This window comes from Arachis hypogaea, chromosome 13, assembly GCF_003086295.3.
Source record: "Arachis hypogaea cultivar Tifrunner chromosome 13, arahy.Tifrunner.gnm2.J5K5, whole genome shotgun sequence".
NCBI lineage: Eukaryota > Viridiplantae > Streptophyta > Magnoliopsida > Fabales > Fabaceae > Arachis > Arachis hypogaea.
This window is the reverse complement of record NC_092048.1, coordinates 114,927,141-114,938,998: the sequence shown is the minus strand read 5'-3', so window position 1 is coordinate 114,938,998 and position 11,858 is coordinate 114,927,141.

The window sequence follows — 11,858 nt, the reverse complement described above, 5'->3', positions numbered from 1 at the left end:
GACCCAGGAAGCATTGACCTCTGTCAAGTTTCGTTCCAAGAAGAACCAGCCTGTCTGTTTTATCTGTTCGGAGGTGTACTACTGTAGTTCTCCTGAAATTTTTAGAGTTCTTTCCAGATACAGGTTCCTGGAAGTGGCAAATACTGGATACTTGAGCTCACAGTATCTGTTTGCAAATTTAACTGGATCTGTTGCAGTGAGGAGCTGGTCAGCCTCCTCTTGCGGGGTAAAGTACTTTTCCCGCCAGGAATCATCATGCAAAATGCCGAGGATGGTCATAGAGGATTTGCCTCTTTTTCTTTTGCCAGTGGTTGCTTTGCCCTTTCCTTTGCGTTGAGGGTCAGACATCCTGAAAAGCAGAAATTCCAGGATATAATTGAAGAACAAAAGCAGAAAAACAAGTAGGCAAATAGAATAATAGCAATATAAGCACAGAGTGGCAAAGGAGCAAGGGAAACATGAAATGAGTCAAATATATGTGCATTTTGGATTGTGTTCAAGTGGAAAAGTCTGAAAATAGAAATCACAATCCAAAATATATGATAAGTGGAATTCAAGTTAATAAGGAAAAACAATGATCATGCCCTGAGTTAGAAAGTTAAGGTAGTCATGTAAAAAGAGAAGTCAGAAAGTTGAAATGGTTAAGAAGTGAAAAGGGAGCTAGAAAGTTAAAGCAGTGAGTTAGTAAAAAGAAAGTTAAAGTAAGTGGCACGATAATCGTTTTCCTAGGTAACAAGTGATTCACAAATTTAAAGAACAGTCAACTCATATTCAAGCAAGGATATCAGGTTATTGATGAAAATTCATATAGATACAAGAGTAGCAAAAATTAAAATGAAATATTAATAATGCAATTTATTAACCAGGGAATCGAAAGGAATAAGAATGCTAGCCCGTGCATGCATGATTTGGTTAGGTTGTAGCCAGGGGGTGCAAAATTCAAAATTGCCAAAACCAATACATGAATGGAAAAATAAAACAATTTGCAGAAAATTGGGCAGCATTCCAGCTAAAATTGGATGTTCCCGGGTAATAAACAGCAGGAAAAATCAGGTCATATGAAAGTAATTAGTGCTGAAAAGATTAACATGGTATAACAGCAGCATCAAACATGAAAGAGCATCATATGAATAGGACATCATCACAGCCAATTCAGAATTGCCAATCAAATAAAAACATGTAGCAAGAACGGTGCAATTATCAGGCCTAAATCCACTAACCACATCCTAGCTACCTAACCACCTAGAATCCACTACAACATGCATCTCTAACTATCCAATTTGGAACAAAAAACTATAAACTATGCCACTAATTGACGAATTGGAAAACGAAATCAGTGTTCGGCGGAACCTGGAGTGTGTATGAACAGTAATCGGACACAGAGAGATGGTGGAAATGTGGTGGTGGTGTTGATGACGCGGCGGCGAGGGGAGGGCGGCGCGGCGGCGTTTTGGGGTTGCTGCAGGGGTAGGTAGGTGGTGCTGGGTTAGGGTTGTGGGGGGAAGAGGAAGGAAGAAGGGGGGCGAGGGTTGTGGGGGCTATGGTGGTGGTCGGCGGTTTTGGGTGGGTGGTGCTGTGGTGGCGGTTCGGTGGTTGGGGTTCGGGTAGGGTTTAATGGCGGAGGGGGGAAGTGGGTGAGAAGGGAGGGAGGTGAGGGAAGAGAAGAAGGGGGCGAGGGTGTTGGCGGCGGTTCTGGGTGGTTGCGGTGGTCTGGGTGGTTGGGGGTGGTGGTCGTAGAGGAGGGGAGGGGGTTGCAGAGAAGGGAGGAGAAGGGGGTATGGGGCGCGACGGGTAGGGTTTCGCGTGGGTTAGTTTAGTGGATTCAAATCCACGCGAACGCGTGGGGCATGCGATCGCGTGATTAGGGCAAAAAGAGGTATGACGTGGTCGCGTGATGGACGCGATTGCGTAAGTTGGGTAAAAGATGAGTGATGCGGACCGCGAGGCACGCGAATGCGTTGCTGTGACTTGTGCTAGACGCACAGTTCCAGCGTCGTTTTGGCGCAACTCTCTGTTTTTATTGGGGGGCCATAATATCCGCGCGACGCGGACGCGTCACTCACGCTTTCGCGTGGGATGAGTGTTGTGCAAGTGACGCGTTCGCGTCAGGGACACGAACGCGTGGGCCGTTTTGTGCTAAACGCACACCAGCCGCATGATTCCAGTGCAACTTTCTGGGCGTTGGATCTTTACGCCGATTTCCAGTCCACGCCCACGCGTGGCTTGCGCGCTCGCGTGGGGTGATCTTTTTTTTATGCAGTATGCAGAATGCAATTAATGTTATGCACAATTCCAGGTTCAATCAAAATTCAAAAACAGACTAAAATGGAAAAGGAACGATCATACCATGGTGGGTTGTCTCCCACCTAGCACTTTTAGTTAAAGTCCTTAATTTAGACATTTGATGAGCTTCCTGTTATGGTGGCTTGTGCTTGAATTCATCCAGAACTCTCCACCAATGTTTGGAATGCCAACAGCCTCCGGGGTCCCAAACAAGGCACGTAAAGCCCTTGAGCAGTTTTAAACAGGTTCTCAGGCTTCCAGTGTGCTGAATGTCAGAACAGACTCCAGGATCCCAAACTTTGCTTTTACACCCGTCTTTGTCTTGATCTGCATTATTCCAGCTGGGTGGTGAGCAATCTGAATTCTCACTGCAGCGACCAAACAGCTTCCGAGATCCTTTCAATTGAGCTCGACACCAATCCTTGTACCTCAAATTGAAGTGTGAAACTTCATTGAATCTTGCATACCAGCTCTAAGTGCGAGTTATGTCCCTTTTATTCTTAAAGCCGCAAAGAGCTCTAAGCTGGCCATCTGTTTCAAGTAAACCATATTCAAGTGGAAAATTAAAGATAAAAGTTAAGGATTTTACCCACTTGAAGTTTGTATTGAGCGGTAATGGCCTTGTGGTAGGTGTTTTCAATGGTTTTGCAAGCTCTACTCCCATGTAGTCTTCAGTGAATTCTTCCACTTCCTTGCAAACTTTTTCAATTTCAACCATGTCTTGATCAAAGTCCTCGATTTCTTCCTCATCACTCGAGTCATAATTTGGAGGTTGAGAAAAGTCTACCTCTGCATCATCTTCGTATTCACTCGGGGAAGATGCTTCAGTCTCAAAGAATTTACTCGCGGATGCAAGTTCATTACTAGGAGAGCTTGATTCATGATCATCACTGCTAAGGGAATTAGCTTCTTGATCTGTTCCGCTCAATTCTTCACAAGGTATATGCCTTGGAGGTTGTGCACTATCCTCCTTAGCATCAATTTCAAGCGTCTCGGCGGAATCCTTTATAGTTCTCGATTCCCATGGAGGTCCAGCATCTCCTAAGTCTTTAATCAACTCTTCTTCTTCTATAATGACAGCTTCCTCTACTTGTTCCAGTACAAAGTCATGCTCCTTACTGTCCATTGGAGTTTCCAGTGTCTCCTTCATGCTACGTTCTTCATTAGATTGTCCACATGGATCTATGGGAGTTCCTTGAGTGTCCGAACGTCTGGAAGATAATTGATTTATTGCTTGCTCCAGTTGATGAAGGGTTGCATGAAATTGATCTACTGTTTCCTTGAGGCGAGCCTGTGATTCTTGAGGTGATGGATATGGACATGGTACATAGGGAGGTGGTGGTTCTTGGGGGCAATTGGATTGGAATTGGGGTGGATAAGGATCATACCGTGGTGAATGGTGAAAAGGAGCTTGTGAGTGTGGTGGTTCGAAGCTATGTTGAGAGGATGGTCTATAAGCACATGGTGGAGTTTATTGGTAACTACCAAGGGGTCCACCATACCTATCAGCTTGGTATGCATTGTAGAATGGTCCTTGTCCATGATATCTTGGAAGGTGTTGTTGCCTAAAGGGTTGATTAGATCCTCTTGGCTCTATCCATTTTTGATTGCTTTGACCGTGATGCATAGTCCTGTTATAACTTCCATTCCTTCCAACAAAATTAGAACCAAACTCAAAGCGAGAGGGGTGAGAACTCATAATAGCTAATAGACACAGAAAAAGGAAAAATAAAAAACAAATAAACAAGTAAAAGAAAAATATTTACAGTAACCAATAATAAGGCACACGTTTGCAATTCCCCGGCAACGGCACCATTTTGACGATCGGAATTTTCTATCAGTAAAGAATAAAAGTAATCGCGTTGTAAGTATAGTTTCTAAACCAACAGAAAATCCTTTCGTACAAAAGTTTTGTTTGTCACTTAAGCAAACCCAATAAAATTGATAACTGAGTATTTAAACCTCGGGTCATCTTCTCAAGGAATTGCAGGGAGGTATGACTTATTATTAGCTATGGAAAAGGTAGAATTTTGGGTTTTTAAAAGGTTTAAACAAGTAATTTAATTGACAAGAAAAATAAATTAATAATTAATAAAACTCTTAGCAAGGTATGAGAACTGGAATTCCTATCCTAGTTATCCTTATCAATGGTGATGAGAATTGGGTTTTAATCCCACTTAGTTGAGTCAAGTGGACTAATTAATTTCGTCTTCAAGTCCTAGTCTTTCCTTTGGAAAGGCTAGAGTTATTGGAACTCAAATTAATCAGCAACTCTCAATTTCAACCACTGCTTTATTTGATAACTCAAGCGTCACCAATTACTTAATCAGAGCCAAAAGGGAGAAATTATCTAAATTAAATTAAAAGTATCCATAACATAAATAAAGCAGAGCAGTATCGAATCTGAAATACCTCAAATTATATTAATTAAGAAAATCAATCTAAACATAAAGAATTCATAAGCCAAATTGGTAACATGAGTCAGATACGAATAAAAGCATTAGAATAAATAAAAATATAAAAGAAATATTGAACCTAAGAAGAAGTTGAAATCCTAAATCCTAATATAAATCCTAATCCTAATCCTAAGAGAGAGGAGAGAACCTCTCTCTCTAAAACTACATCTAAATTATGAAAAGTGAATAATAGATAGATCCCCTCATGAATGGATGCATTCTCCCACTTTATAGCCTCTAGTATGTGTTTCTAGACTTGGATCTGGGCCAAAAAGGGTTTCAAAAATTGCTGGGGGCGTTTTCTGCAGTTTCTACACGTGGCGTCTGTCACGCGTTCGCGCCATCTGGAGTTTTTCCTGGTCACGCGTACGCGTCCGCGTCATTTACGCGTTCACGTCGATTGTGTTTTGCGCCAGGCACGCGACCGCGTCGTCCATGCGTTCGCGTCGCTGCCTTCTCTTTAAAACTCCATTTTTATGCTTTCTTTCCATTTTTGTATGTTTCCTTTCTGTCTTCTAAGCCATTCCTGCCCTATGAAACCTGAAAATACTTAACACATAAATCACGGCATCGAATGGCAATAAAGGATAATTAATTTTAATATTAATAAAGCATAGGAAACATGTTTTCATAAATCTCATAAAATGAGGAAGGAATTGTAAAACCATGCAATTTATATAAATAAGTGGGTGAAGACTTGATAAAAACCACTCAATTGAGTACAAGATAAACCATGAAATAGTGGTTTATCAACGACGCGTACGCGTGACAGAGCCACATGCTGGACGTATCAGAAATCGCTGGAGGCGGTTTCTGGGCTGTTTTTGGCCCAGTTTCAAGCCCGAAAAATACAGATTAGAAGCTGCAGAGTGGGGGAATCACATTCAATCATTCAGACAACATTCATTCAAAATAATTTTAGGTTTTAGATGTAGTTTTCTAGAGAGAGAGACTCTCTCCTCTCTCTAGGTTTTAGGGTTTTTAGCTTTAATTCTTCTCAATTTCAGATTTCTATCTTAGTTTAATTTAGTTTTTCTTCTACTTTTAATTGTTCTAGAATTCTAGTTTGTTTATTTCCCTTATTGATTACTTTATGTTGCTATTTGGTTTATGAATTCTCATGTTTGATTTTATTTTCCATTTAATGCAATTTGAGGTATTTCACATTTATGATTGCTTTCTTCAATTTATGTTATTGATGCTTTCAATTGGTTGTTTGGATTTTATTATCTCTTATTACTTTCCTATGCTTTTATGTTATGCCTCCCAAGTGTTTGATAAAATGCTTGGTTGGATTTTAGTATAGATTTCTCTCCTTTTGGCTTTGGTTGAGTAATTGGAGACTCTTGAGTTATCAAACTCCTTTTGTTGATTGATAATTGAAAGTTGCTAGTTGATTTGGATCCCTCTAAAGCTAGTCTTTCCTTAGGAGTTGACTAGGACTTGAGGAATCAAATTGATTCATCCACTTGACTTTCCTTCATAGTTAGATGTTAACTAAGTGGGAGCAATGGACAATTGATGTCACAATTGATAAGGATAGCTAGGATAGGACTTCTAATTCTCATACCTTGCCAAGAGCTTTATTAGCTATTAGTTTAATTCTTGCAATTTACTTTTCTTGTTCCTTATTCAAAACCCCAAAAAGATAAAATCCCATAACCAATTATAAGTACACTTCCCTGCAATTCCTTGAGAGACGACCCGAGGTTTGAATACTTCGGTTATTATTTTTAGGGGTTTGTTACTTGTGACAACCAAAACATTTGCATGAAAGGATTATTTGTTGGTTTAGAAACTATACTTGCAACGAGAATTTATTGTGAAATTCTTTATTAGCAAAAATCTGTTCATCAGGAATCAAAGGTCATATCAATATATAATTCATATTATCGTTTTGTTCTGTCTTTCTACATAGCTAACATCCTAACATTGCTTAATTATAATTCACAAACGTGACAAATCGGATCTTTGAGCTACATCTAGCAACGAACAATTCCGATCCATGCTCGCCAAACCGAATTCTAATAATCTCAGATATAACAATCAATCAACCTAATGGCTAAAAGCCAAACATTACTAAATACCTTAAGTGTACTCCTACCAGAAAAATAATACGACATTCTAACACATACCATGTTGCAAATTGTATACAGTAACAACCATATTTGGTTCACATACCAAAACATACAGACGAATCCAAATGCTCCATAATGAGCACAAAATAACCAAAAAGTATCAATAGTCACACACAAAGCTCCTTGTACGAGCAAACAAATTAAACCAGCATAAAACTAATATGCACAAAATAAAGTTTATTACACAGCCTCTTAAGTATTTTCATCTTAATCCTCGGCTACTACGTCATCATCAACCATTACTCCATCACGAATAATCTTGCCCAGTTCCATTTTAGAGAAGTCGATATCAGGAACCAAAAACTTCGCCTGAAGCGAAGCACGCTCAAAGCCCTCCACAAATGAATCTAGTATTTCAGTTTCTTTATTCTTCTCCATCTCCTTTAATTTAGCAGTAACTTCGATCACTTTACTCCTTAAACTGGAAAGGTCGGCTTCTTTCTGCTTCAAATTCTAAACCTCTTTTGCATAATTCTCCTTCATTAACGGCAGTTCTTTATCCCTATCAGACAACTTACCCTTCAGATCAGCAATAGTATTTTTTTTTTTGAAGCCAACTCTTCCTTTAACAAACTCGAATCTTCCTTTTGACCAACTAGCTTCTTATGCTTAACCTCATGACTACGACCTAAGCTAGCCAACCGCAACCCAACAACCTTACACAAAAAATAACACAGTCAATGGCAACCACATTATAAAAAAAATCCCACATTCATACCTGCATATACTGGCCAATGGCAACATCCCCGACCTCATTCACCAATGCCACATCTACCGATGACTAACAAACCTCATCGACAACGACCATGTAAGGAAAGTCCTTACCCCAAACGGATGATCCGTCACTATGATCGACAACATCATGCAGCTTTTTCTAATTATCCACAAATGAGTGGATTTTCTCAATAAGAACCTCCCCACCATCTTCATAAGAAATACTAAGACAGGTCAACAACATCCGATTTTCTTTTCTTCAGTACCACCTTCTTCCTCTTTGGGAGAGGTTGACTAACCTCACCCACACCACCGCCCTTATCTGGTTTTGAGGTCGACCCTTCCTTTTTGAGAGTTTTGCTCTTTACCTAAGCTCTCAATGTAGCAGCAGACACCCCAGGATACTTTTCACCTGGAACAAAAATACCACACACAGTTATTAATAGACTAAATCAATACCTACAAAGCTATATTTTAGCACCTTACCTAAATAATCTACAACGGATTGCCTATTGTCATCCCACTGAAGTATATCAAAAACCGAGATTAACTCTTTTCGGTTAACAAACTCTACCAAAAACTCAATAATGCATTCACTTCTCGGACTAATGGCCTCAAAACCCAAAATACTTTGGGGCTCCGAGCACCACCCCAAAGGAAACGTTTTTCCAAGCTTTTCATCCAGATAAAATGGAAAGTCACTCTCAGCACACCTAACCTTCAAAAACATCTCTTTAAACTTCTTGAAAGAGGACTTGTACAGCTTAAAAATTGCAAACCTGGGGAGCTATTCAAGTTCACCTAACCACCTTTCTAAACACCCTTGACTTGAAACATTGAGAAGAACAACTCTAGCGATGTATTTTCTTCCAAAAACTCCATCAACACTTCAAAACCTCGCAGAAAAGCCCAACCATTATGGTGAAGTTGAGAGGGAGCGCAGTTCAACTACCTCAACACTGACATTGAAAATATGTAAATGGAAGCTTCACGCTCAACTCTTCCAACACACAGTTGTACATATAGAAAAACTCGAAACCCTCCCCCTTATGAAACACTCGCTCATGAGCAGAACATGGCAATAACTCTACATGCACACCAGAGCCTTTTCTAATTATCCTATTCACATCAATCTCTTTGATAGTTTCTTTATCAACAAACAAAGAAACCCATTTTCGAACATCCTCATTCACCCAATCATCTGTCCAGTCAATCTCCCCTTTTCCTTCTTTCTCAAAACTCATTACCAATGACCCAGAAAAATTCACAGAAGAAGAAAAAACTAAAAAAGCCAACAGAGCTAAAATAGGAAACGTACCTCTCTTACTCATTTTCTCTTCCCAGACACTTTTTGATAACAAGCAAGAAACTGTATACCCATTTAGATTCCGAAGTATTTAATTAACCAAGACAAAACTACTTGAATTCTACCAAACTATCCCATCAGTTACACCTACGATTCAAAAGGCCTCGGGAACCCACACACTTTTCACATCATCATTTAATTTTCATCTCTCTTAAATTAATTATTACCATTATTACTGAAACCAAATCATTAATTATCAATTTTAATAAAGCATCTTGATCTGGGGACTCCATCACCATCCTATTTGCCGAGTTATAACTCATCATAAGCTCAACCTGCTTCAATTAAAATTACTCACAGGCTAAAGTTTGGGGGATATGATATGGCTATTACAGATCACGAGTTATAACTTGGCATCATACGTTACAAATTGGCCTTATGGACCATAGCACATCTCAAACGGTATAGCTCGAAATCTTAACATCCGGTACCATAACCCCCAATCTGTTATAATTGATCTTCAATACAAACGGTTACCAGAGAACGTAACCGATCTACTTTACATCATCTATAAAAGTATGGCATTTTTATTGATGCACACACACTTTTAAATACACAATACTAACTTAAGCATTAGAGTGCCTTTTGCAGGTACACTCCCTCTTTTTTGTTTGCAATATCCACGGCATGATATATCTCTGGAAAAAAGAGCTCGGACCTTCAAAACTTATAACTCGGCGTTGAGGGTGACAATTCGGCATCAACTCTCAGAGACCGACTTATATCCAGGTTATTCATCCAAAAACACCATTTAATTACTAATATGGACTAAAAAATAATAAGATTATTTGACCTTTGTAAATAAAGATTAAAATAATCTCATACACTGTATAATAAATTTTTATGCATGAAGACTTTTTTTAATTAAAAATCACAACTATTAATACTAATGAATAAGTACCAACAAATTTTTACAATGAACCATTCTTCTTTTCCTTGAAAAGAAGAATGAGCGGGTATGAAAGAACGTTATCAACTTATCATGAACCATCGACCAAAAGAAAAAACTTATCATGAAGCAAAAAGGTAGCTTGGACAGACTAACGTTCAGACTTGGGAAAACAATACTTTAACATGCAGTTTATCAAACAGGTTGTGATATATGTCCAATATATATGTAACATATGCATGTTTCGTGCATATGGCTGTGTGTTGTATTGTATGAATCATGAATGGAAGTTGGAATACATTAAATTATTGTGATGTATATATGACTCTTGGATCTAATTTGTAGCCAATATTGTATCTTGTATGCCCTAATTTGCGGTATCAGTTACAAAACGTTGCATTATTGTTCTACATATTTGACTTCTCCGTTCTCACCAGTAGAATATGTTGTGCGGCACATGTTAAGAAAGATATATACATATATCATTGTTGTAATATCTTTCATAAACCTAATCATGAATCCTTTGATAATATTTTATATACACATATATACCAACTACCCAAAACACCTTATACAGTCAATGAATTGAACCAGGCCCCAAGAAACACTTTACTTATGGGGCCATACACACATGTTTCTGTTCTTATCATCTTATTCTTCAAGAAAGGCTAGCGAATATATACAATCATATCAGGCGTAAAAAAGGGATTATTTTTATAAAATATATACTAAAATACAAAAAACATATTAAAAATAAATTAAAAGACAGATATATTTATACATAAATTTATTTTTAGTGTATATATAATATTTTTTATATTAATACTCTTTGGTTTCATAATTAAGACGTTTATATAAGGCTTATAAAGTAGTTTTTATTTTTGAAAAGTATAGCTTATGAAAACTAATTTTAAAAAAATTATATTTTAAAAAATTATATTATTTGTATTTAATAAATTAAATTAAAAATAATTTTTAATAAATATAAATAACAACAAATATGTTTAATAAAATAATTTTAAAAATTTTTAAAATATTATAATTAATATTAATATAAAAATTAAATTTAAATATTAATTAATTAATGAAATTATATTAGATTTTTTAATTTTAATAAATACAAATCATTTTTAAAATTTTTTATGTTAGATGCTTTCAAACGAAATGCACAAGCACATGATCTATGTATCATTGCAAAAGCAACTTTGTTTATCAAAAGCAAAATGAGGCACAACTTAAACAGCTTTCCAAAAAATTTTATTACCAAATAGTTTAAGTGTCTGGTGGTTATGTATCATTGCAAATTAATGCCGTGTGTTCTGCCGCGATGGGTAAACTGTAAACAAATGACAGAGAGGAAAAAGAATGCAACTAAGACAAGCTTTGTCTATCGTCTTATTTATTGCAATAAATATTTTTAAAACAAAAAATTTTGAGACCAGTCGTCGTATCCAGTAATTTTAATCCGCATTTAACCTATATAAATATTAAATTATTTTTGATAAATAGATGCAAATTATATTTATTTATATATATAAATAAAATATAAATATAAATTATATATTTTTTTATGTGTCCATCTTTATAAATAAAGGTATAAATTATTATTGACCAAATTTTGGTCTAGAATAATAATATTTGCTGACCTACTGACCATATCTTATTGCTGTTTAAAAAAAAAAAAAGTTGTGAGTAGCTAGTGATTTATGTTTTATAAATCCTTTATTTGGAATTCTTTACAACAAATTTTGCATTGAAAAAAAAAATAATAAAAAAATGATGAAAATAACGTTCATGCATAAAGATTCTCAAATATGCAGCGTATATGATAAGATAATTTAAACCCAAAAACCAAAAGCCAAAAAAACTGGAAGAAGGGATCAAGAAAGACACATGAACATTAATTGTTTTGTTTTGGTTGCATATAGCATAGTAAGAAAGGAGTGTGGAGTTATTATGGAATTGAAAGTAAAAGGGACCACAAGTATGTCGTTCTGTTTCTACATATATAT